This window comes from Jaculus jaculus, chromosome 7 (genome assembly GCF_020740685.1).
Source record: "Jaculus jaculus isolate mJacJac1 chromosome 7, mJacJac1.mat.Y.cur, whole genome shotgun sequence".
In the NCBI taxonomy this organism is placed as follows: Eukaryota; Metazoa; Chordata; class Mammalia; order Rodentia; family Dipodidae; genus Jaculus; species Jaculus jaculus.
In genome coordinates this window covers 13,254,573-13,277,846 of record NC_059108.1, presented here as the reverse complement: position 1 = coordinate 13,277,846, position 23,274 = coordinate 13,254,573, and the positions used below count along the sequence as shown (strand labels likewise).

At 46.4% G+C, this 23,274-nt stretch overlaps 1 long non-coding RNA gene across 1 annotated transcript; it reads right to left on the bottom strand.

The window, feature by feature from the left end:
• Positions 1–980: 980 nt before the first annotated feature.
• Positions 981–17,839, bottom strand: LOC123462150. The gene is made up of 3 exons (XR_006638125.1): positions 17,288–17,839; positions 1,324–1,411; positions 981–1,042 (listed from the first exon to the last, which is right to left on the bottom strand). It is a non-coding gene; the product is annotated as an uncharacterized LOC123462150 (long non-coding RNA).
• Positions 17,840–23,274: the final 5,435 nt, after the last annotated feature.

Genomic DNA, 23,274 nt, shown 5'->3' with positions numbered 1-23,274 from the left:
TAACGTGGGACCTGGGGAACCGAGCCTCAAACCGGGGTCCTTAGGCTTCACAGGCAAGCGCTTAACCGCCAAGCCATCTCTCCAGCCCTAGTGCTAATTTTAAGTAAATTAATAATTGTGTTTAAATCTCTCAGTTTTCTTATCTTTTTAAATATTTGTTTGTTTATTTATTTATTTGAGAGAGAATGGGCACGCCAAGGCCTCTAGCCACTGCAAACAAACTCTGGACACATGCACCACCTTGTGCATCTGGCTTTCGTGGGTACTGCAGGATCGAACCTAGAGTCCTTAGGCTTCACAGGCAAGTGCCTCAACCACTAAGCCATCTATCTCTCCAGCCCCCAGTTTTATTTCTAATGTGGTAAATATTCATAGAAATAGTGCACATAAGCTAAGCTCAGCGCTTTTTCAGAATATAAAGGGGTCTTAAGACAAAACCTTTGGGAAAGGCTAGTTTGAGATTCATAGTTTATAAGTGATGGAAGCCACTAGTAAGGAGCTCACCAAGCTGACCCCAAGCCCTTTCACTTACCCTTGGCACTGGGTAGCCCAGAGTTCACTTTCAGATCTATTGTGTTTGAGGTACTCCATTTCAAAGAACACCACTTTGACTCTCAACCTTTCAAACTCCAGTCACTAGAGATTTAAAATAACAGGAGTCAATTAAATGGTCAATGTTATACTAAGGTAACAACCCCCAAATTTCCATCACTTACTATAGCGGAGACTTTCTCGGTCATGATGCAAAGGAACCTCAAGCCCAGCCATTCCCCATTGCCAGTGACCAGGCTGGCTGCCATCTGGGCTCATCCTCCACTGTCACTGTGGCATGGGAGGAGGCTGCTGAGGAGTCAAGCACCAGCAACTAGAGCTACCAGTGAAAGTGCCATAGGTCACATCAGGCTTCAGGGATGAGGGGGAAGGTCCTGTCCTTTGTAGCTCAGAATAGAGGAGAGCTGGATGCCGGTGAGCACAACATCGCCTGTCAATCACCTTTGTCCTTCCTCCACCCCGCCAGCCTGCGTTCGTCCAATTTTGGTGACTATAACAAGATATTTGAGATAATTAACTATTAAAGATGAAACATTTGGGGGCTGGGGAAATGGTGCAGCAGTTAAGGCACTTGCCTGCAAAGCCTAACAATCCGGGTTCCATTCCCCAGTACCCACGTAAAGCCATACGCACAAAGTGACACATGCATCTGAAGTTCATTTCCATTGGCTGAAGGCCCTGGTATGCCCATTCTCTCTGTATGTTTCTCCTCTATCTCTCGACTTGCAAATAAATAAATAAAAATATACTTTAAAAAGCATGTCATCTTACTTCTGTGTGCTTCTTGACGGTTTCCTAGTAAGCACGTGGGTAACTACTGCAACAGGTAGTGAAAGAAGTCCAGATGCACCGAGAGGGTCTGAGGAAAAAAGAAAACTCTGGCTTGTATGATCAAAGATGGCTGCAGGGAGATGCTGGGATTAAAATAAGGGTCATGGGCTAGAGAGATGACTTAGTGGTTGAGGCATTTGCTGGCAAAGCCAAAGGACCCTGGTTCAATTCCCCAGGACCCATGTAAGCAAGATGCACAAGGGGGGTGCAAGTGTCTGGAGTTTGCAGTAGCTGGAGGCCCTGGCATGCCCATTTTCTCTCTCTCTCCCTCTCCCTTTCTACCTCTCTCAATCTCTCTCTCTCTCTCTTGTAAATAAATAAAGAAAAACAATAAGGGTCATGAGCCAGGCATGGTGGTGCATGCCTTTAATCCTAGCACTTTGGAGGCAGAGGTAGGAGGATCACAGTGAGTATGAAGCCACCCTGAGACTACATAGTAATTTCCAGGTCAGCCTGGGCTAGAGTGAGACCCTACCTCAAAAAAAGAGGTCATGATCCAGGCGTGGTGGTGCACACCTTTAATCCCAGCACTTGGGAGGCAGAGGTAGGAGGGTTGCCATGAGTTCGAGGCCACCCTGAGACTCCATAGTGAATGCCAGGTCAGCCTGGGCTACAGAGAGACCCTACTTTGAAATACCAAAAAAAAAAAAAAAAAAAAGAGGTCATGAAATGTGAGAGGCATCCATGGGAAGAGATGGAAAGGGAGGGGTGAAGCACACAGCAAGCCAGTGAAGGAAGAGAGACTTTCAGGCTGGTAAACAGACTGTGTAACTACAATGAATCAAGTCAGGAAACATATTGCAGGCACACAAAGATGACATGGGGATGAGAAGGAAGTAGCAATCCCAGGAGGAAAGCACCAGCCCTGGGGAGGGACATGTGCCAGCTGGGGAGGAGAGTATACAGCCAATTAGGCCCACAGGGAAGAAGCCAACGGACCCTGAAGACCTCTTATTTATTCACAAGAGAGATGTTGGGCTTAGAGATATACACATAATTTATTTTAATTGAAGAAGCCAGAGCCAAAGCTTGCTTTATATCTTTCCCTCCTTAAAAATGTGTTTTCTTCATAATTTCTCAACTTTCATAACAATAAAATAGCTGTGGCATAATAGCCTTACACAAATGAAAATACAGTTTTTCAGAAATAGCAGTTTATAAGCATCAAGTCAAGCATATGTTGGAATTGTCGTGTTTTTTAGTTCTCAAGGAAGAGTAGGCAAGCTCTATTTTGTGCTTGCCTGCTTCATGCATTGACAAGTACCTTTGGAAGGACATGAGCTAAAAGGAAAGCCCAAATCTTGGGGTAGATGTTCAGGGAAGCTAACATGATTTATTGAAGAACATTGGAGCCAATAATGAATAGAGAAACTGAAGTAAGAAAGTAATAATAGAACAGATAAGATTGCAAGGAGAAACACTGCACGTGTAGAATTTAAAGGACCTTCAAGTGATTGGAATCAACATATTCTTTCTAGTGTCCACACAAGATAACAGCCCTTTGTTTAAGTATTTGAAGTAAACCTTAGAATACATAGCATTAGTACAAGTAAGGACATGGAAGCAACACCATTGAAACTTTAAATGCCTTTAGAAAGTTCTAAAATGGTTTACAAAGTTCTGCTGCCTCCTATTGTGGAACATTTTGGACCTGCAACGTACCCTAAAGTCTCAAGAGTTAAAGGCATGGTCCCTAGCACCATTGGGAGGTAATGGAGGAGGACAGGCCTACTGGGAGGAAGTTAGGTCATTGGGAGTATATACTGAGAGGATAGGAACATCCAGGTCTCTTTTTGCTTATTGGCCATAAGTAGTTTTGCTGTACCATACACCGATGTCATGATGGGCTGCCACAGGCCCAGAAGCAGTGGGGCCAGTGGTTCATGGACTGCAACCTCCAACCTGTGAGCCAAAGTAAACTTCACCTCTGTATAAACTGACCATCTCAACTCTCAGGTCTTTGTTATAGTGGTGTATACAGTCACTTAGGAGGGCACTGGGCTTTTGAGAGCCCATTATGAAGATTCTGAGGCAGAGTCCAAAATGTGCCAGAAAAGCATCTAGACATATGACAGTGAGACTGGTGTACAGCTTGTTGCCACAGCCCAGGCATAAGCCAACAAGCAGCTGAAGGAGTGAATGGGGGCAGTAGCAAGGTGCCACCAACAGCCAGAGCTGGCAGCAGATGTGCTGGATCCGTCCCCAGCTTGATGTGGGACTTGTTTGTGCCTTCCTTGGCTGGCTTCAGTCTTGGTTCCCTGGCCACCCCGTATGTCTACCACCCCTCCTCCAGACTGGCTGAACTGGATAATAGCTTTCTCTTTGTTTCCTCCTTACAACAACCGTATCCCGTGTCCCCTTACATATACAGACCTATGGGAAAGTTTAGTTTACAAATTAGGCACTAAGAAATTAATAGCAATAGCTAATGATAAAATAGAAGAGTTAAAATGCTCACTATTAAGAAAACTGAACACCAAGTGTTGCAGTCAGCCTCGCATTGCTGGCAGAAATCAATCTGACCAAGAGCAGCTTGCGGGAGGAAGGGATTATTTGGGCTTACAGACTCAAGGGGGAAGCTCCATGATGGCAGGGGGAAATGATGGCATGAGCAGAGGGTGGACATCACCTCCTGGCCAACATCAGGTGGACAACAGCAGTAGGAGAGTGTGCCAAATACTGGGAAGGGGAAGCTGGCCATAACACCCATAAGCCCACCCCCAACAAAACACTGCCTCCAGGGGACTCCAATTCCCAAATTGCCACCAGCTGGGGAGCTAGCATTCAGAACACGTAAGTTTATGGGGGACACCTAAATCAAACCACCACACCAAGAATGATGGCACATGCCTATAATCCCAGTACTCGGGAAGCTTAGGCAGGAGCATCCTAAATTTGGGGCTACCCTTGGCTACATGTTGAAACATTGTTGTAAAAAAACAAAAAAAAAGAAGAAGAGGAAGAAGAGGAAAGAATAAGAGAGAAGGGAAATGAAGGGAAAGAAAAATGAAAGGAAAGGAAAGAGAAGGGAAAAGAAAATTGTTGCATGCCAGTCTGATGATGCTGTGGGGCCATTTTGAAGTAAAATACGTATCACTCAGGGACCGCTGCAGAGCAGATGGCCGAAAGAATGTAAGTGCCAAAGGACAAGGAGGAGTGCTTACAGTACTGTCCTCCAGACCAGACACAAAGTGGCCTTGATGCTCATGACCTCACAGAAGGCGATGCTACTCACACAAGAGCTGCCTAACAGGAGGGCGAAATGATGACATCAAAACAGACCAGGGGCTAGTAAGAAAGAAGACTGGATTCAGTGGAAGGGGGACAAAAGGGGTGGTGGGAGGGGCTATGACCATGGTGTATTGTATACTTGTAGATACTTATGGAGGTTGTCAGGGAAGACTTTTAAAAAAAAAACTGTTACTTGAACATATACTCTGCTATGTAACAACCAGTGATCTGATAACTGAAGTGGCTATGAAGTGACCAGTGTGTGAGGAGTCTATATCGCATGCATCTCCTGGACAAAACAATCATGGCTTAGCGGTTAAGCACTTGACTGTGAAGCCTAAGGGTCCTGGTTCAAGGCTTGATTCCCCAGGACCCACGTAAGCCAGATGCACAAGGGGGTGCACACATCGGGAGTTCGTTTGCAGTGGCTGGAGGCCCTGGCGCGCCCAATCTCATTCTCTCTCTCTCTCTCTCTCTCTCTCTCTCTCTCTCTCTCTCTCTGTCACTCTCAAACAAATAAATAAAAATTAAAAAAAAAAAAACAGATAATTTATGTCCAGGTGGGACAGGACACTCAGAAGGCCATGGAATTTCAAACTTGTGAACTGCATATGTCTGGAATTTGAACCGTTGAGCTTGAGTAATGAAAACCCCCATAGATGTATTGCTGTTTCTGCCCTCCTTCAGCTGGTCTGTCAAGACAGAGGTGATGTGAACCATGTCTGCTTGTGTCTAGCTGTTCACTGTATGTCTGCTGCTATGTGAATAGTCCATATCTAAAATCACACAGATAGGAAAAGGATGAGATAAAAGCTAGAGTTCTAATAGTTTCCCTTCCTGTGTCTTCATAGATAGCCTTGACGCTAGCCCAAGAACAACCACTTTGTACATAGTTCTGTGATGTTTACACCATTTGTCTTGTACTGTTACTATTGTTTCCATATCTGCACTCGCCATGGTATCCAAACGGTGCCGAACACACAGCAAGTGCTTTGAAGAGCCTGTTGGTTTAACATATGTAATGTTTGAAATAGTTTTACAAAATTGTTTCAAGTTCCTGCGATTTTCCTCAGTAACGACAGATATACATGTTGGCATTTGGGGCTGGCTCATCTCAATAGGTGTAATTGGGAAGTCAATGAGTGACTTGTCTTCATTTAAACTGTCCCGTGTCAGGCTGGAGAGATGGTTCAGTGGTTAAGGCACTAGCCTCCAAAGCCTAACAACTGGGGTTTGATTCCTCAGTGCCCATGTAAAGCCAGATGCACAAAATGGCACATGGCTCTGGCATGCCCATTCTCTATCTATCTATCTATCTATCTTTGTCTCTCTATGCTTGCAGATAAATAAATAATTTAAACTGTCCCACATTCAAGCCCAGAAGACTTTTTCTCTGTCAGTCCTGGGTTGGCATGAGGTTGGGGTGAGGGGGTGCAGGAAGGGACACAAATAAATTACAACCCAATCCACAATCGAAGGTTACTCCGATAGATAAAGCTGGGTTTGTTTTCTAAATGAGCTATTTGAACATTAGCATTTCAGCTAGGACTGGGTTATTAATTTGCAAATTTGGAAGTCTTTTCCCAAACAGGCCAGAAGTCCAGTTATTTGTGTAGGTCTTGAATCAGTGGGGATGGAAATAATAGAAATATGTGGTCACAAGTCCCATTTCTGAAAATGCTATTCAGTTTGAGCATGCAAGGCTCAGTGCTTTTTCTTATGAGAACCATCCAACTGTGAAATACTACAGAAAATAGAATCTCTAATACACACTGCTGCGCTGGGCCCTCCAAAATGTTCCCTGCGCTTGCCGCACTGCAGAGAATGGCCCGGGATGTGCAGTGCACTGGTGTAAATAATGACTGGGGGGAGGCTGGGAAGCTGGCCCAGTGGTTGAAAGCGCTTGCTTGCAAAGCCTGACAACCTGGATTTGATTCGCCAGTGCTCACATAAGTCCACATGGACAAAGTGGTGCATACCTCTGCAGTTCATGTGCAGCGGCTGGAGGTCCTGGCGTGCCCATACATACACACTCTGTCTCAAATAAATAAGGTAGCTGGGTTGGTTGTGGTACTTGCTTCCCCTGTGGCAAAGTGACGGGCAGCGTGTATTGACTCTGTGAGGACCACAGCTTTCACAGCCACCAGCTGCCCTGCAGATTTCCTAAACATAGCTTTTTTTTTTTTTTTTTCAACTTGAAAACAAAAGTTAATTTGAACTAGATCAGTGAAGGATCTTCACTGAGCCGCGATTCCCTGTGCTGCTATCTGGCTCCTTCCTAAAGACGACACTGAATCTCAGCTAAGGCCTCCTTGATGAAAACAGTGTGGATAGATCCCGAAATGGGCTGTCTGGAATGCTGCTTTGGTTTTGGTTTCGAACTTGATGAAGTTGGCACTTAGACTGAATAGACTTAAAGGACTGTTATAGCTCAGAAAACAACTCCCCAGAATATGCCCAAAGGGAACATCAGGTGGAAGGGGGAGATGGGGAGGGACACTGGGAGCAGGGAACTTTCCTCTAGCTGGAGATCTGCTGCACCTGCGAGAACACGATCACCACTTCAGCCTTCCTACGGAGATTTCATTACCCAGGGAAAATCAAATTATCTTATAAAAGGGCCAGACCACAAAGTCCACCACCAAAAGGCCCAAGGGGTCTTTTCCTCAGGCCATGTGTGACCTCCAGGCTCATTTGTCTGAAAGTCATTTAGCACTCCTCTAAAGCCCCATGTGATGCAGTCATTTTCATTGCTGGGACAAAAACCTGACCAGAAGAGTGTTTTGTTTGTTTGTTGTTGTTTTTTGGCTTTTTCAAGGTAGGGTCTTGCTCTAGCTCAGGCTGAGCTAGAATTCACTATGTAGCCTCAGGGTGGGCTTGAACTCAAGGCAGTCATCCTATCTCTGCCTCCCAAGTGCTAGGATTAAAGATGTGCACCACCTTGCCCAGCTTGTTTTGTTTTGTTTTGAATTTTCACTTAGTCTGGAGGGGAAGCTCCACAGTGGCTGGACATCTTGCCACAGCAGGTGGAAACAGCAGCTCCGGCAAAGGAGACGTGGCTGAAACACCCCTAAGCCTATTCCTGATAACACCCCTCCTCTAGAAAGCCTCTACCTCCCAAACTCCCACCAGCTGGGGACCAAGCATTCAGAACACTTGAGTTTATGGGGGGCACCTGATTCAAACCACCACACTATTCTTCCGTGTACCCCCAGGAAGTGAGTATTTAAGCTTCAGCTCTCTGGCCCTTCTTTGAATTTTCATATTTTACATGGCTCCTGTTGATATATTTTTTAATTTTTATATTTTTTTAATCTTAGACAGAGATAGAAGGAGAGAGGAAGGGAGAGAGGGAGGGAGGGAGGGAAGGGGAGAGAGAGAGAATTGGCGCACCAGGGCCTCAGCCATTGAACTGGAACTTCAGACGCTTGGGCCACCTAGTGGGCATGTGCAACCTCGTGCTTGCCTCACCTTGGTGCATCTGGCTTACATGGAGAGTTGAACATGGGTCCTTAAGCTTTGCAGGCAAGAGCCTTAACCACTGATCCATCTCTCCAGCCCTATATAATGTTTTGTTCTTTCCCCTGTTAATCTATTGTCTGTTTTGCTTAAGAGGAAAAAAAAAAATAACAGACCATTCAGATGAGACAATGAAATTTCCCTATAGGACCTAGGGCTTGAGGGGATTTCCTGAAATGCGACTCTCTCATTCCTCCTTCCCTCTGGGACGTATTCATAAATGCCACATACCCATGACCAGCAGCCAGTACTATGCAGAAATAACTCGTCAATGTGGATAGCCCAGTGCTGGACTCTAGGAAGCTAAAGGCGTTTGGCGGAGGCCAGGGGCTTGAAGGAAGCCTTTCCCTTCCTTCCACATGCCACGTGCTAACACAGCAATCGTACTGCTCAGGAAATGAAACAGGGAAGTGTGGTGGTCACCTTCTTGTTGCCGGCACAAAGCACCAGACCCAAAAAACAGCTGAGGAGAGGAAAGATGTTCATTTTGGCTTACACACTCGAGGGGAAGCGTAATTATAGCAAGGGAAAACATGGCATGAGCACAGGCTGGACGTCACCTCCTGGCAACATCAGGTGGACAACAGCAGCAGGAGAGTGTGCCAGACACTGGCAAGGGGAGGCTGGCTATAACACCCATAAGCCTGTCCCCAACAATATGCCACCTCCAATAAGGATCCAGTTCCCAAATTGCCATCAGTTTGGGATCAAGCTTTCAGAGCACATGAGTTTGTGGGAGACAACTAATTCAAACTACCACCCGAAGGGTGACATGCACCCTTACCAAGGCCTTATGATGGCATAAAGTAACAAATTAAATAAATAAGTAGAGGTTTCTCCTGTCTTTTCTTAAAGAGACAAGTAGAAAATGTCTTTTTTTTTTTATACTTTTTGTTCATTTTTTATTTATTTATTTGAGAGCTACAGACACAGAGAGAAAGACACATAGAGGGAGAGAGAGAGAATGGGCGCGCCAGGGCTTCCAGCCACTGCAAACGAATTCCAGACGCGTGCGCCCCCTTGTGCATCTGGCTAACGTGGGACCTGGGGAACCGAGCCTCGAACCGGGGTCCTTAGGCTTCACAGGCAAGCGCTTAACCGCTAAGCCATCTCTCCAGCCCTAGAAAATGTCTTGATATCTGTGGTGGTTTGACTCAGGTGTCCCCCATAAACTTAGGTGTTCTGAATGCTAGGTCCCCGGCTGATGAATTAATGTCTCCTGGAGGCAGTGTATTCTTCGGGGCAGGCTTATGGGTGTTATAGCCAGTTTCCCCTTGCCAGTGTTTGGCACAGTCCTGTTGCTGTTGTCCCCCTTCTGCTCATGCCATTGTTTTCCCCTGCCAACATGAATCTTCCCCTCAAGTCTGTAAGCCAAAGTAAACCTCCCCCCACCCTCCGCCACAAGCTGCTCTTTGTTGGGTGATTTCTGCCAGCAACGCGAACCTGACTGCAATAATAGCTCTTGAGTTGAATCCATCAGATCATTAGGACCTTCTGCCGTGGAGGTACTTGGGACATGAATGAGCAAGAGGCAGGTGGGGTATTCATGCCATCCACTATGAGGAGGGAAAGGTCTGAACATGTCGCTTCCCCATTAAGGGTAATATTCTATGGTTTTCTGGGGTTTTTGAAATTCTATGGACCTAAGGTAATAAGTGTTATCTGTCAGGTCAGGCCATGATAACCTATGTGTTGCAGTGGTGAAAGATCTGGAACCCCGAGGCTTACACCACAAAGGTTTGTAGCTCTCTTAAGCTGCGCAACTATCCGGAGCCAGGTGTGACTCTGTTAATGTCATCTTGTCCCCAGGACCCATGCAGGATGACAGAGAAGTCTTCCTGGGACATTAACACAAGTAGCAGACAGAGGAGAAACACAGCAAGCTACATGTCATTTTTCTAACACTTCATTGGCCAAAGAGACTTGCATGGCCATTCATGAGCTCAGCAAGGAGGATCCTTCATTCTTTTACTGCTGTAGCTGAATATTAGCAAAAACATAAGTTATGAAGAAGAGACACTTATGTGGCTCACAGTTCTGGAGGCTGAGGATCCAAGAGCATGGTGCCAACCTCCGCTCAGCATCTGGTGAGAGCTTCCTGCTGCTACATCATAACATGGCAGAGGGACCATATGCCAGGCAGAGTAAGCCTGCTAGCTCCAACCTCTCTTTTCCTGTTTTTCTTTTCTCTCTCTTTCTTTGATGTGCTAGGCGTCAAAACCGGAGCATGCCATGTAAGCGCTCTACTATTGAGCTCCCTGAAACACACTTCTGACTCTAAAGTTACTTATAAATGTGGTCCTGGGGCCTCTGCTTCATCACCTCGTGTATTCATTTTTTATAATTTTATTTATGTATTTATAAGCAGAGAGAGATAAAGAGAAGAGAGAATAGGCATGCCAGGGCCTCCAGCCACTACAAATGAACTCCAGATTCAAATTCATGCCCCACCTTGTGCATCTGGCTTTATATGAACACTAGGGAATCAAACCCAGGTCATAAGGCTTTGCAGGCAAGCACTTTAACTGCTGAGCCATCTCTTCAGCCTCATCTATTCTTAATCCTAATGCCATTTGCATATGATTTGGGAATGGCATTGGTTACTTTCCTTGTCCTTGTGTTAAAATCTCTAACAGAAACAAATTAAGAGAAGAGGGGATTATTTTGGCTCACAATTCACAGGGTACAGTCTGGGACATATTTAAACGACAGGGGTGTTATACCTTTTCATAGGTTGTAACAGGCAGGGCACTGAACGTAAGTAAACAGTATTACAGACTCATGCTGCTACAACCTTAAATTTTAGATTGATCATCAGGAACTTTAGAAAAGGGAGACATGGGGCTAGAGAGATGGCTCAGTGGTTAAGGCACTGGCCTAAGAAGCCTAAGTACCCAGGTTCAATTCTCTAGGAGCCACGTAAGACAGATGAATAAGGTGGCACATGCATCTGGAGTTCATTTGCACTGGCTAGAGTGCCCATTCTCTCTCACTCTGATTGCCTTTCTCTCTCTCTCCCCAAATAAGTAAATAACTAAACAAAATAAAAGATAAAGGGAGACATCAAAGAGACCCGAACATGGAAAAAAGAATTATGGAAGTGTTGCAATAGGTTATGCCTCATTGTCAAACCTAAAAACAATGCATTCATATATATTCATATACACATACACCACACACACACAGCCTAGTTTGTTCACAATACTTGTCTTCTGGGGCCAGCAGGGGTCTCTGCTCTGTGCTGTCTTCTTCATAGGCACAGGCCTTTTGTCCATCTGTGACAAAGTAGACCCAGAGCAGGGAAAGAGAATCCGGTAAATTGCATACTATCTTGAAAAGACTTTCACCAAGAGGTCATGTGGTCATGCTCAAGTTGAAAAGGAAAGCGCTCTCTCCCATCCTCTGCCTGGAAAGAAGCAAACCGAGTTACAGGAGAGTCACTTAAGGATTTCCAGGAGTCACATCAATTGAAAGTGCAGCTGGCTCAGGTTGGGCAACTGAACAAAGTGTCTAGAATCCACCAGCCACCTGACATTGTTCTCATACCAGGGAGAAAGGGGGAAAATGAAACAAAACACATTGTATCCCTCCACAGAGGGAAAAAATGAAAGGGTCCATAATCATTAAAATTTGATATGCTGATGAGAAGTTGCTGTGGTAATTTGAATGCGTAGCCCCATGCACTCAGATGTTTTTGATGAGAAATTGAGCTTGTAACTTGGGTCTCCAGCAGCCTGGCTGGGGGAGTTTCACTGGGCATGGATCTTTGAGTCCACCTGCAAGATATGTTTGGGGTGAATATTAAGCGTAGCCCTACCTAGGTGTGTTCAGGGCAGTTGGAGCTCTGGCTATTCATGCCTGCTGGCATTCTGTGGTCCTTGGTGTCTCTCTGCTGGGCTCTCTGAAAGGGAGCCAACTGCTTCTCCTACTGATGGTGTTCCCCTGCGTCTGTAAACCTGAAATAACCCCATTTCTTTCCCTAAGCTGTGTCTGGTTGGATGTTTGTCCTAGAGACAACAAGCGGACTGCAACAGTTAGGTTATTTCCTATTCCAGTGGTGTACTCTTTAGGCTGGGTATATACGTGATAGTCTTTATATAAAACTGCCAGGCACACTTAGTCTTAGAAAGACATGACTAACGGCAACTTAGCCTACTGAAGACTGTGACCCTGAGTGTTTCAACGGATGTCATGCCTTAGAAGACTGTGAAGACACATCTAAGAAACATTTATAAAGGCCTTGGGGAGCTCAAATACCCCCTTATTGATTCTTGGGGGGAGACACAGTAAAGATAGGGAGGGTAATTTTGTGAATGGGTAGGGCAAGGGCCAAATTCCCTATTAGATCCAGCAGGCAAGGTATCTAGAACTTTAAATAATTTTTTAAAAATTTTATTCATTTATTTGAGAGAGAGAAAGAGGCAGAGAGAGAGAGAAAGAGAGAGAGAATGGGCACGCCAGGGCCTTCAGCCACTGCAAACAAACTCCAGACACATGCACCCTCTTGTGCATCTGGCTTACATGGGTCCCGGAGAATCGAACTAGGCTCCTTTGGTTTTGCAGCCAAATGCCTTAACCACTGATGGCTTAGCGATTAAGGCATTTGCCCATGAAGCCTGGGGAACCTGTGTTTGACTCTCCAGGTCCCACGTAAGCCAGATGCACAAGGTGACACAGAGTGCAAGGTCACACATGTGTACAAGGTGGTGCACACATCTGGAGTTCTACTATAGTGGCACATCAATTCTCTTTATCTTGCATTAAATTAAAAAAAGCCAGTCTGTTGGGCTTGCCTCAAAAAAAAAAACAAAACAAAACAAAACAAAACAAAAAAACATACTTTAGGAGCTCAAAACGTCATGGAAAGAAAAATGGGAAAAAAATAGCAAGGCCTAGTGACACACGCCTTTAATCCCAGCACTCAGGAGGCAGAGGTAGGAGGATTGCCATGAGTTCAAGGCCACCCTGAGACAACATTATTAATTCCAGGTCATCCTGGGCTAGAGTGAGACCCTACCTTAAAATTTAAAAAAAAAGGGGGGGGGGTACTTTCATTTCATCTTGAAGAAAAATTCAAGTATATATAAATACACTCATTTGTTTTTGGAGATAGGGTTTCATGTAAGCCAATCCAGCCTGGAACTCACTATGTAGCCAAGGGTAATTTTGCAATTCTGATTCTCCTGCCTCCACCTTCTGGGCGCTGGGATTACAGGCATGTGTGACCATGCCCAGTCTATGTGCCCCTGAGGACCAGGCACAAAGCTTCATTCACGTTAAGCAAGCACTCGACCAAGCAAGCTCTATGACCATCTTTCTTACCAACCCAGAAGTGAGCACATATGTGAATGTGTATATACACTTATTGTTATTTATTTACTTGTTTTTAGTGGGGAGAAGGGAACACAAAGATAAAAGTGTCTAGGGCCCATGAAAGTCCCAATGCAGCACACAGGGATTTGGAGAGCAAGGGGAAGGTGATTGAACTCCCCTATCATCAAATGTGTTGTTAACAAGCCAAGAGCAGAAGGAAGGAAAATTCTCGCCTCCAGAAGGCAAGATTCCCTAAGGTCCCCACCCCAAGCACCCCCTGTGCATGCAAGGGGGTGCTTGCTGATAAGAGTGGCCAAGCTCTACATAACAATCAGAGCAGAGAGGTGGATGAGCCTCCTGGATGCTGGAGAAGGTTCCTGGCCACTGTGGGAATTTTCGGGGTGCAGGGGGAGCCTACTAGAAGGTTCACGGAGGCTTCTAGAGGAGCTTTCTGGGAGCCAGGGCCTCTGGGATGGTGGAGCATGGTGAAGACAATATTAAGCACCAACAAAGGAAGCAGGGAGTCTCTTTTCTTCCAGGTAGCTGTCCCACAGAGCCTGGAATTTTCTTCCTATGGTCATTACATTTTGCTTCCGGGGAGCAAAAGCGATCAAGTCAGTAGTTTCCACGCGGGCCTTAGCAGGAGCCATTGCCCCTGGGTCCCTCCTCTTGGTGGTGATTTTTGCCCTTGGCCACACCTTTCCCTGCCTTTCACCTGGACTATGTAAAACGCTGCTTCAGAGAACATTCTGCCACCCTGGTCCCCTGCAGTGTGAGCATGTGCTATGGCAAGCTACACAGGACTGCTAAGCTCTTGAACTGTGGCTAAGTTAAGGCGCTCTGTAACCCTAAACTGCACACTGAAGTTTCACATCTTTGATTACCTTTTATACTATTCGAACTGGTAATACCTTAAACATATTAAAATGACATACACTGTTACACTTATTTCCTGTGTCTGTCTTTCCTTTTTAAATGACATTTATGAGTCATTTATTACCTCTTTTTGTTGTTGTTGTTGCTTTTCGAGGTAGGGTATCGCTCTAGCCCAGGCTGACCTGGACTTCACAATGGACTCTCAGGCTGACCTCAAACACGCAGCAATCCTCCTACCTCTGCCTCCCAAGTGCTGCTAAGAGTGGCCAAACCCTCTTAACCATAACCTTGCCCGGCTCACGACTCTTGGGGCTCACATTGTTTCTGCAGACTGCACTGTGCCCTGGCCCATCAGCAACGTCAGATAGCTTCTCTGTTCAAAACTGACTTGGCATTTCACTCCGGGACAAATAAAGACTTGAATGTGGTCCTTCAGGTCTTAGGTGTTAGATCTCAGGGGATCCTAACCACCTCTCTGCCCCACCTCCCGTCACTCTTGCCCTTGCCTCTCCATTCATAGTGGACTGGCCTCTTGTTAACTGGGGACCATACTCCTTAGCTCAGGGCCTTTGCTGGTGATTTTCCATTTCCAGGTACCTGCACGTCATCCCCTCACGGCCTTTGTTCTCTGCTTATTTAAACTAGGAGCGAATGTAGGTACACACACACACACTCACACACACTCACACACACATACACCCCTGTGCCCGCACTCTGCTTTAGTTGGTTTTGTTTTTTAATAACACTTACCTTAACCTGTTTCTTCTTAAATTTGTTTTGTTTTGTTTTGTTTCAAGGTAGGGTCTCAATCTAGTCCAAGCTGACCTGGAATTCACTATAGAGAGTCTCAGGGTGGCCTCAACCTCACGGTGATCCTACCTCTGCCTCCTGAGCGCGGGCATTCAAGGCATGCGGCACCACACCCAACTCTTCTTTAAATTTTTATCCATATTCCTCAATTACAGCATAATGTTCACAAGGGCAGGGATTTTCTTTATTATTTATTTATTTATTGGAGACAGAGAGAGGCAGATAGTGAAATGGGCATGCCAGGGCCTCCAGCCACTGCAAACAAACTCCAGATGCATGTACCACCTCGTGCATCTGGCTTCACGTGGGTCCTGGGGAACTGAACCTGGGTCCTTTTGGCATTGCAAGCAAGCACCTTAACCGCTAAGCTATCTCTCCAGCCTGAGGGCAAGGATTTTTGTCTGTTATTTCCTACTGGATGCCCAGTGCACAGAACAGCGCCTGGAACCCAGCAGACACTCAGTGGACACTCGGCAGTGAACCCTGGGGAAAGAAGTCCCGGGGTTGGGCCTCAGCAGGACCCCCATCAACCGCATCAGACGTCCACGCGGCGGTCTGAAGGACCAGCCACCTGGAATGGGTTTCTTTTGTGTGACTTTGTTGTCTACAGAAACTTCCGGAGATGGCTGTGGCAGGGCAGAATGTGGAGCTCAGCACAGCCCAAAAGCCACCCATCCTAATTCCCTCTTCCTCAACAGAACTGAAACAGTATGAGATCGCAAAGCTCTCAGGTAACAATCAAAAGAAAGCCAAGGGAATACAAATGCCATGAGAGCCTCTACCATGGTGCCAGGGCTACGACTCTGCCAGCGCTGCCAGCAAGTCGGACAAGACCGATGACATTTTTATGAGTCTGTCTCCCGGTCACATAAGGCTTGGACTGTTATCTCATTTCCTGTTGGCCAGGTCCACTGGAACGTTCTCAGTTCAAGAAGAAACTGAGACACCAACTTTCTTTCCAGAGCCCTCTAGTTCATGATTTAATCAACCACTCCAGGGGGCACTGAATCCCTCTCTTCCTGCCAGCCCTTCTGGCTCCTGCTGGCTTCTGATCAGGGCGGACCTGCCCCCATGGACCTCAGTGCGACCCCCTGAGGGGTGGCAGGGACGATGAGAACGGGGCTGAAGGCCTGGGGTGGACAGAGAGCTTCCTGGGATAGGACCCCAGGTGGCAGCAGCCCTCAGACCCTCCGGAGCTGCTGTCCCCAGGAGTTAGTGCCTGTTCTGTGTGAGGTGTCCCGAAAATGGCCTGGCACTCTTCTAGCCTCGGCCTCCATCAGAAGCCTATACACTATGGCATCTGGGACATGAAAGTTTGGGGCTTAAGTTCACCTGGAGGCAGGGAAGCCATTCCTTAAGGACTCTCTGTCCTATTTCCTAACACCTACCTGCCTGTTCCCAGTATCTCACTTCCTCTCCCCACCCCCGTTTTTTTTAATTCCTTCCTTTCTTTCTTGTTGTTTTGTAGGTAAGGTCTCACTGTAGCTTAGGCTGACCTGGAATGGAGCCTGTGGTTCCAGGCTGGCCTCAAACTCACAGCAAACCTCCTACCTCTGCCTCCCCAGTGCTGGATTAAAGGCGTGCGCCACCACGCCCGGCCTGTCCCTTCCCTGATGATCAAACAAGAGTTTCTGGACCTAAAACTCGGTTCTATCGTTACCTGACATCTTTAGGGAAATTCTTTATGTCGAGAGCTGAATCTTGCTCTCATCTGTAAACCAGAGCTGATCATGAACCACTCCTATCTCCAGGGCTGCTTGGGAGAGTCCCTGAGAGAAAACAGCAAACACCCCGCACTTGGCCGAGACACTCTCTCGGTTCTCCCCAGCCATGGTAGGATTTATTCATTCCTTGCCTTCTGGGCCTATCTCCGCGGAGCCGTTCCTAACCATTCTGCAGGAATACTGAGCTCCTGGGGTTTCGCCACTCCTGAGCCCACATGGGCCAGACGCCCCTATCCAATGACAGCAGGGGTCATGGCCAGGTCACCACCTGCTCTTCTCTTCTAAGAATGTCACCTTGGGGGCTCTTGAGAAGGAATCCAATACGGAGAGGAGTTCAGCAGAGACAAAGAGAGAGAGAAAGTCCTGATCCCCGGGAGAGATATGCCTGGGCCTAAACCCCATGGGCCTCACAACCCCCCTGGCATGCACACCTTCTCTGCTGGCGTCCTGTTTTTGCTTTGCTCCGTCGGTGACTCGGTGTTTGGCACCTGTGACTAAGTCCTAAAGCCAAACACTGCTTTTCTCTTCACCGTGGCAGCTTGTACAAGATTTTCGTGAGTCTCTGGCTCCCCTGGGTGGCAAAGAAAATAAATTCACATCTCCAGCATTCTGGCTTTCTGCATAAGGCTGCTCGTTCCTACGGCGTATTCACCTTTCCACTCTGCCAGTCTTTAGGGTCACTGAGTTTGCTCTCGCCTGTCCCTGCTGTCACGGTGATTTCTTTTGGGAGCCTGCGGCTAGCTGTCCGCATCTCGTCTCTGGTCTTGCATGACGGGGTGGCCCTGTGGCGTGAGTCAGTGAGACCGGGAATGGTTTGACGTAGGGGAGTGTGGGTCACCTACCTTCCCTCCTCCAAGAGTCAAGGGCGGGAAACAACCCGTCTTGGTATCACTACAAAGTTGGAGCGGCAGTTACAGAAAACAGCCCAGACTCAAGCATGCTTTTGTGAGTCCTGGCCATGGGAAATGTTCTTTTCCAAATTATTCTGAGAAGGAACTGACTGCTTAGGAAAAAAGAGAAGAAGGGCTGGAGAGATGGCTTAGTGGGTTAAGACACTTGCCTTCAAATTCCTCAGACCCACCGTAAGCCAGATGCACAAGGTGGCGCATGCATCTGGAGTTCATTTGCAGCAGCTGGAGGCCCTTGTGTGCCCTCTCTCTCTCGCTCTCTCTCTCTCTCTTTGTATCTCCGTCTTTCAAATAAATAAATAAATAATAAAAATACAAAAAAAAAAAGAAATTTTTGTAAAAGAAAAATCCTGAAAAAAAAAAAAACAGCCAGAAAAAAGCTGATTGGTATTGTCATTAGAAGATTTGTATAGACATATTTAAAAGCAAATGCTCATCGATATTGGTTTTGTTTTATCATGAAGATTTCCTGGGGTCATTTTTCCTGCAAAAAAAAAAAAAAAAGAATGGGAAGTTTTATTATTCGTTCAGCCCTCAGAGACAATCCACTGTCAAGAAGCCTTAGAGCACTGTGGAAAGAATCAAAACAAACATGAGAATCGAAGCTCAGCTCTCCAGGACCCACGTAAAGCTGGACTCTGTCATGAAGGTCTGTGATTCAGAGCACCTCCATGGCAAGACGGGAGTGGGAGGCACAAGGACCCCCCAGAAGCTTGCTGTATGCAATCAATAAGAGAGCATGGCAGGGCGTGGTGGCGCACGCCTTTAATCCCAGCACTTGGGAGGCAGAGAGGTAAGAGGACTGCTGTGAGTTCAAGGCCAGCCTAAGACTACATAGTGAATTCCAGGTCAGCCTGGGCTAGAGCGAGACCCTACTTCATTAAATAAATAATTAATGATGGGGAGAGAGAGAGAGAGAGCTTGCCTCAAAGAGGGCAAAAGGCCAATGTTCTCTGAACTACACACACACACACACACACACACACACACACACACGAGCTTGAGTTACAGGGACACTTGCCAAGCACAAAGCAGGCGTGTTTGTTAACTGAATGAAGGAAGACCCACACATTTTAGAGGTGAGAGAGTCACACACTGTCACAGCATTAAAGTGACCTCTCTCTGGTCCTCCAAACCACTGGCATCACCTACACCTCCTATACTCTTCCTCATTATCTCATTGTACTCCGTGTGTGTGTGTGGGTGTGTGTGTGCGCGCGCGCGCGTGCATGCTGAGGATCAAACCTCAAACTTGCCAGCAAGTCCTCTATTACTGGGCCTTACCCCAACCCTATATTACTTCTTCTTACCCCCTCACCCTTACAGGCAGGCCACTTTTGTTGTTGTTGTTGGTGGTGGTGGTGATAATGATCTTTGAAAAAACTGTAACACTTTGGCATAATGGTTTTCCACAGGAGGCATTCCACAAATACTTGCTGCATGAATGGATGAATGGATGAATGAATGAATGAATGAATGAATCTGAGAAACTTCCAGGGCTGGATGATCAAAGATATGACCAGTTAATGTGTTATGCCATAATGCTCCTTTGGAAAATTTACTGCTATTGCTGGAGCCATACTTCTGAGAAGAAATATGATGTTTTTTTTAATAACACTGAAGAACAATTTTATGGAAACAGAAGCAAAGAGAGTAAAGTTAACCCTTTCCAAATTGCACATTTTAAACCTTGTGGGACGCCACATGTTTTTATTAATCTTTTCCAAAGGAAAGGAGGTCTCTTAAGTTCCTTTCTAAAGTCTGACTCTCTGATTCGGAATTCTATGCAAAGATCCTAACACTGACCTGCTTTTTTGAAATTTGTGGGCTGTTGCTGATATAAGCAATGCCGAGAATTTCCATGTTTTTCTCTACAGTTCTCACGTGACCAGCAGCGCAGAAACAAGGGCTTCCACAACCACAGTCGCCACTTCTCGTGTTTCTTTTCTGTGGCAGGTGCTTTGCTTCTGTCCTGTTGTTTTATCATTGGTCCTGCAAGATCAAAACCGGGGCGGGGGGGGGGGGGGTTATCCATGTTTTACAAGGCGTGACTTCTCAGGAATGAGATGATGTGTCCCCCGCCCCGCTAAAAGGTTGTAGTTTCTTGGCTGTACTCCCAACAGAGTCCAAGGGACTATCTTCCAGCCCAGCTCAGGACCTTGACCTTGCTGTGGTTCTAAGGGCTAGTCCCTTCCCCCCTCCCCTGCTTCCTGAAGACAGGGACGTGGGTGCCACGTCGTGGTATACCTGGCACAAAGCAAAGGTCTTGCCAGGGGGTGGAAGTACTTTGCAGGCTAAGGCAGGAAGCTAAACAATGAGTTTGAGGCCAGCCTAGGCTATAGAATGAAACCCTATATATTGAAAAACAACAACAACAATATCCCCTACTGGCCATGCCAGTGCAGGGCACAGGTGAATAAGGGAGTGTGGTGCGTGGCATGGTCTGTCCTAGCAGAGGGCACTTTCCCACTGTCTGCCACCATGTGTCCAGACCACTGATCTGCTTTTGGCTGCCCATGGCTCCTAGTCCTTGGCAGACCCCAAAAGAAAGCACAGTGGATCAGAACCTTGGTGAAGGCAGGTCAGGGTTGGCTGGGGGACACCGCCAAAAGTCCAGGATTCACAAATGGTGGCAAGGACAGGAGAAAGGAAAGAAGGGATGCACCACCATGTGACTGTGCTCAGGAAGACAGCTCTCCTGAAGTGTGTGGGAGTTGTCTTCACGTGACAGGGACTCACACCCGCCCAAAGGCAGCCACCGGGAGGAAAGGGTTTACTTGGGTTGAGTCTCCAGGAGAAGCTTCTCGATGGCGGGAGCACAGGCTCCATATCACCTCTGCCACAACAGGTGGGGCACAGCAGCAGAGCGAGCTGAGCTCTGGCAAGTGGGAGCTAGGCTACAGCACCCCTAAGCCTGCCCCCCAACAACACACTTCCTCCAGCAAGGCTTCACCTCCCCCCAATTACTACAGCTGGGGACCAAGCATTCACAACACAGGAGTCTATAGGGGACAGCTGATTCAAATGACCACAAAGTGTCCCAAAGGAAGGATTTCATTTCACATGGCCCAAATAAGGCAAACAAAGACAGAATTCAATTGCTTAATAAAAACAGACTAATGAAAAAGAAACCGCAACAGATTCATGGATGTGACATATTATCTGTCCCCTCATTGACTGAGGTGATCTAGCTCCTGTAGTGCTCCACAAGTGTGCCTGCTGATGCTGCACACTTGGGCAAAGACAACGGTCTTTCCAGACAGAGGACTGCTTGTTGGACACAGCATGAGTAGCTGCTCTCTCAGCTACACCGCCCATCAAGGGCTCCAAGCTTCCATGACTCCAGACCCTTCAATTAAGTGCTGCATATGCCAGACTTCCTTCTTTCCTTCCTTCTTCCCTCCCTCCCTCTTTCCTTTCCTTCCTTCCTTCCTTTCCATTTTTGTTTGTTTGTTTTGTTTTTTGGTTTTACAAGGTAGGGTCTCCCTCCAGCCCAGGCTGACCTGAAATTCACTATGTGGTCCCAGGCTGGCCTCGAACTCACAGGAATCCTCCTAACTCAGCCTCCTGGGTGCTGGGATTAAAGGCATGCACCATCACACGCCTGGCCCTACCTTTCTTAAATCCCCAAAGTTGTTTTTATTTATTTATTTTTTATTCTGTTACTCCACCTTTCCGAGTGGATTATTAGTTCATTTAGAGTAATGAATGCACCCTTGATTCTAAGAACTTAACATGCTACCCAACATACGTGTCTGTAATGTTGTCATCATCTCTAGATGACTTAGGTATCTCCCAGCTCCAGCATCCGCCTGACCCATCAAAAATACACCCAAACCTCGGTGGTTATTTTCTGCTCAGAACCTGTTTCCTTTCAGCAGGACAACACAGAATCCATGCAGAAAGACTTTGAATGTGCCCTGTGAGAGCTCAGAATAGAAAAGACACAGGATACTAACTCTTTCTCCTGTCCTCTTTTTCTCACATGCGCTGAAGAAACAAAGAGAAGAAGGTCTATTTCTGGTAATGCGAATTCAGTTCTTGGGATAGGAAACCAGAATCTTACGTAAGGCGACAACGATCCTGCTCATCTCAACGAGCTCCTTCTCTCCAACAGAATGGCTAATAAGGTAAGACTCATAAAGTAACAATTAATTCCATTTTCATTAACTATGCAGGCATTCAGATTGCTGTTAAGTAACAAAGGAAAGTAAGGTAAGCACTGAATTATTTGAGCACTTCTAAATGAAATAACTGGTAAGCATAAAAAATGCTTTTTGATCACAGTGAAGATGATTGCCTCAGAGTGGGTAGTGCCCATGAGCACAACAGCAGGCATGCCCTGTAGCCACATGAGAGACATGAGCGATTTCCCATATGGGATCCACACAGGCTGGAGCTGTCTGGTTTGGTCAGGCCTGGGTTATCTCCTCATCCCTTAGCCTCTGTGGTTTAGCAAGCAAACTAGGGTTCTGTTATCTCTACCACACAATATAAAACTATGCTAGCTTTGTATCCCTTAGGCTTAAATCAAATTTCCAGTGCTGATAGCAAGAATCCTCAGCCAAGACCAATATTGTAGCTTTGAGACATTGGCAAAGTCTGGAAACATTTTTGGTTGTTTCAATGGGCGATGGGGGTGCAGGGAGCTCGGACTTCTAGTGGGTAGAGGTCTGGGGTGAAATTAAACTTTGTATAACGTACACAACAGAAAATTATTCAAAGGGCTGGAGAGATGTCTCAGCATCTAAAGGTGCTTGCTTGCAAAGCCAATGGCGTGATGGAAGTCCTCAGCACCCATATAAAGTCACACATGCAGGTGGAGTTTGTTTACAGGGGCAACAGGTCGTCTCACGCCCATTCTTATTCATTCTCTCTCTCTCCTTGCAAATAAATAAATAAATTGTAAATTTTTTGTTCATTTTTATTTATTTATTTGAGAGTGACAGAGAAAGAGGCAGAGAGAGAGGGAGAATGGGCACGCCAGGGCCTCCAGCCACTGCAAACGAACTCCAGACACATGCGCCCCCTTGTGCATCTGGCTAACGTGGGTCCTGGAGAATCGAGCCTGGAACCAGGGTCCTTAGGCTTCACAGGCAAGCGCTTAACCACTAAGCCATCTCTCCAGCCCTAAATTAATTAATTCTAAAAGGTACTTTAAAAATTATCCAGCCAAACATATCAACAGGGCCAAAGTCAATAAACTCATAATAAAGAAAGGCGGATAAGTGTCCTTTCTCATAGTAAATTTATAATGCACTTTGATCATCCAACTGTTCCATCAACTCCATCAATATTTATTGTGCATTTACACAGCACTAGGAAGAAGAAAAAGAGTCATTGCTCTCCTGAGCTATGCAGTCAGAGAGCAGGAAAGCATGCACATACAGGCATAGCCTCGATGATCACTGCGGACTGTGTGATAGATTTGTGAAGGAAATTAAGTGACTGCAGACAGTAACTGGAAGGTACTTTGGATAAGATGGGGGAGGAAAATGATTCAAAGGAAG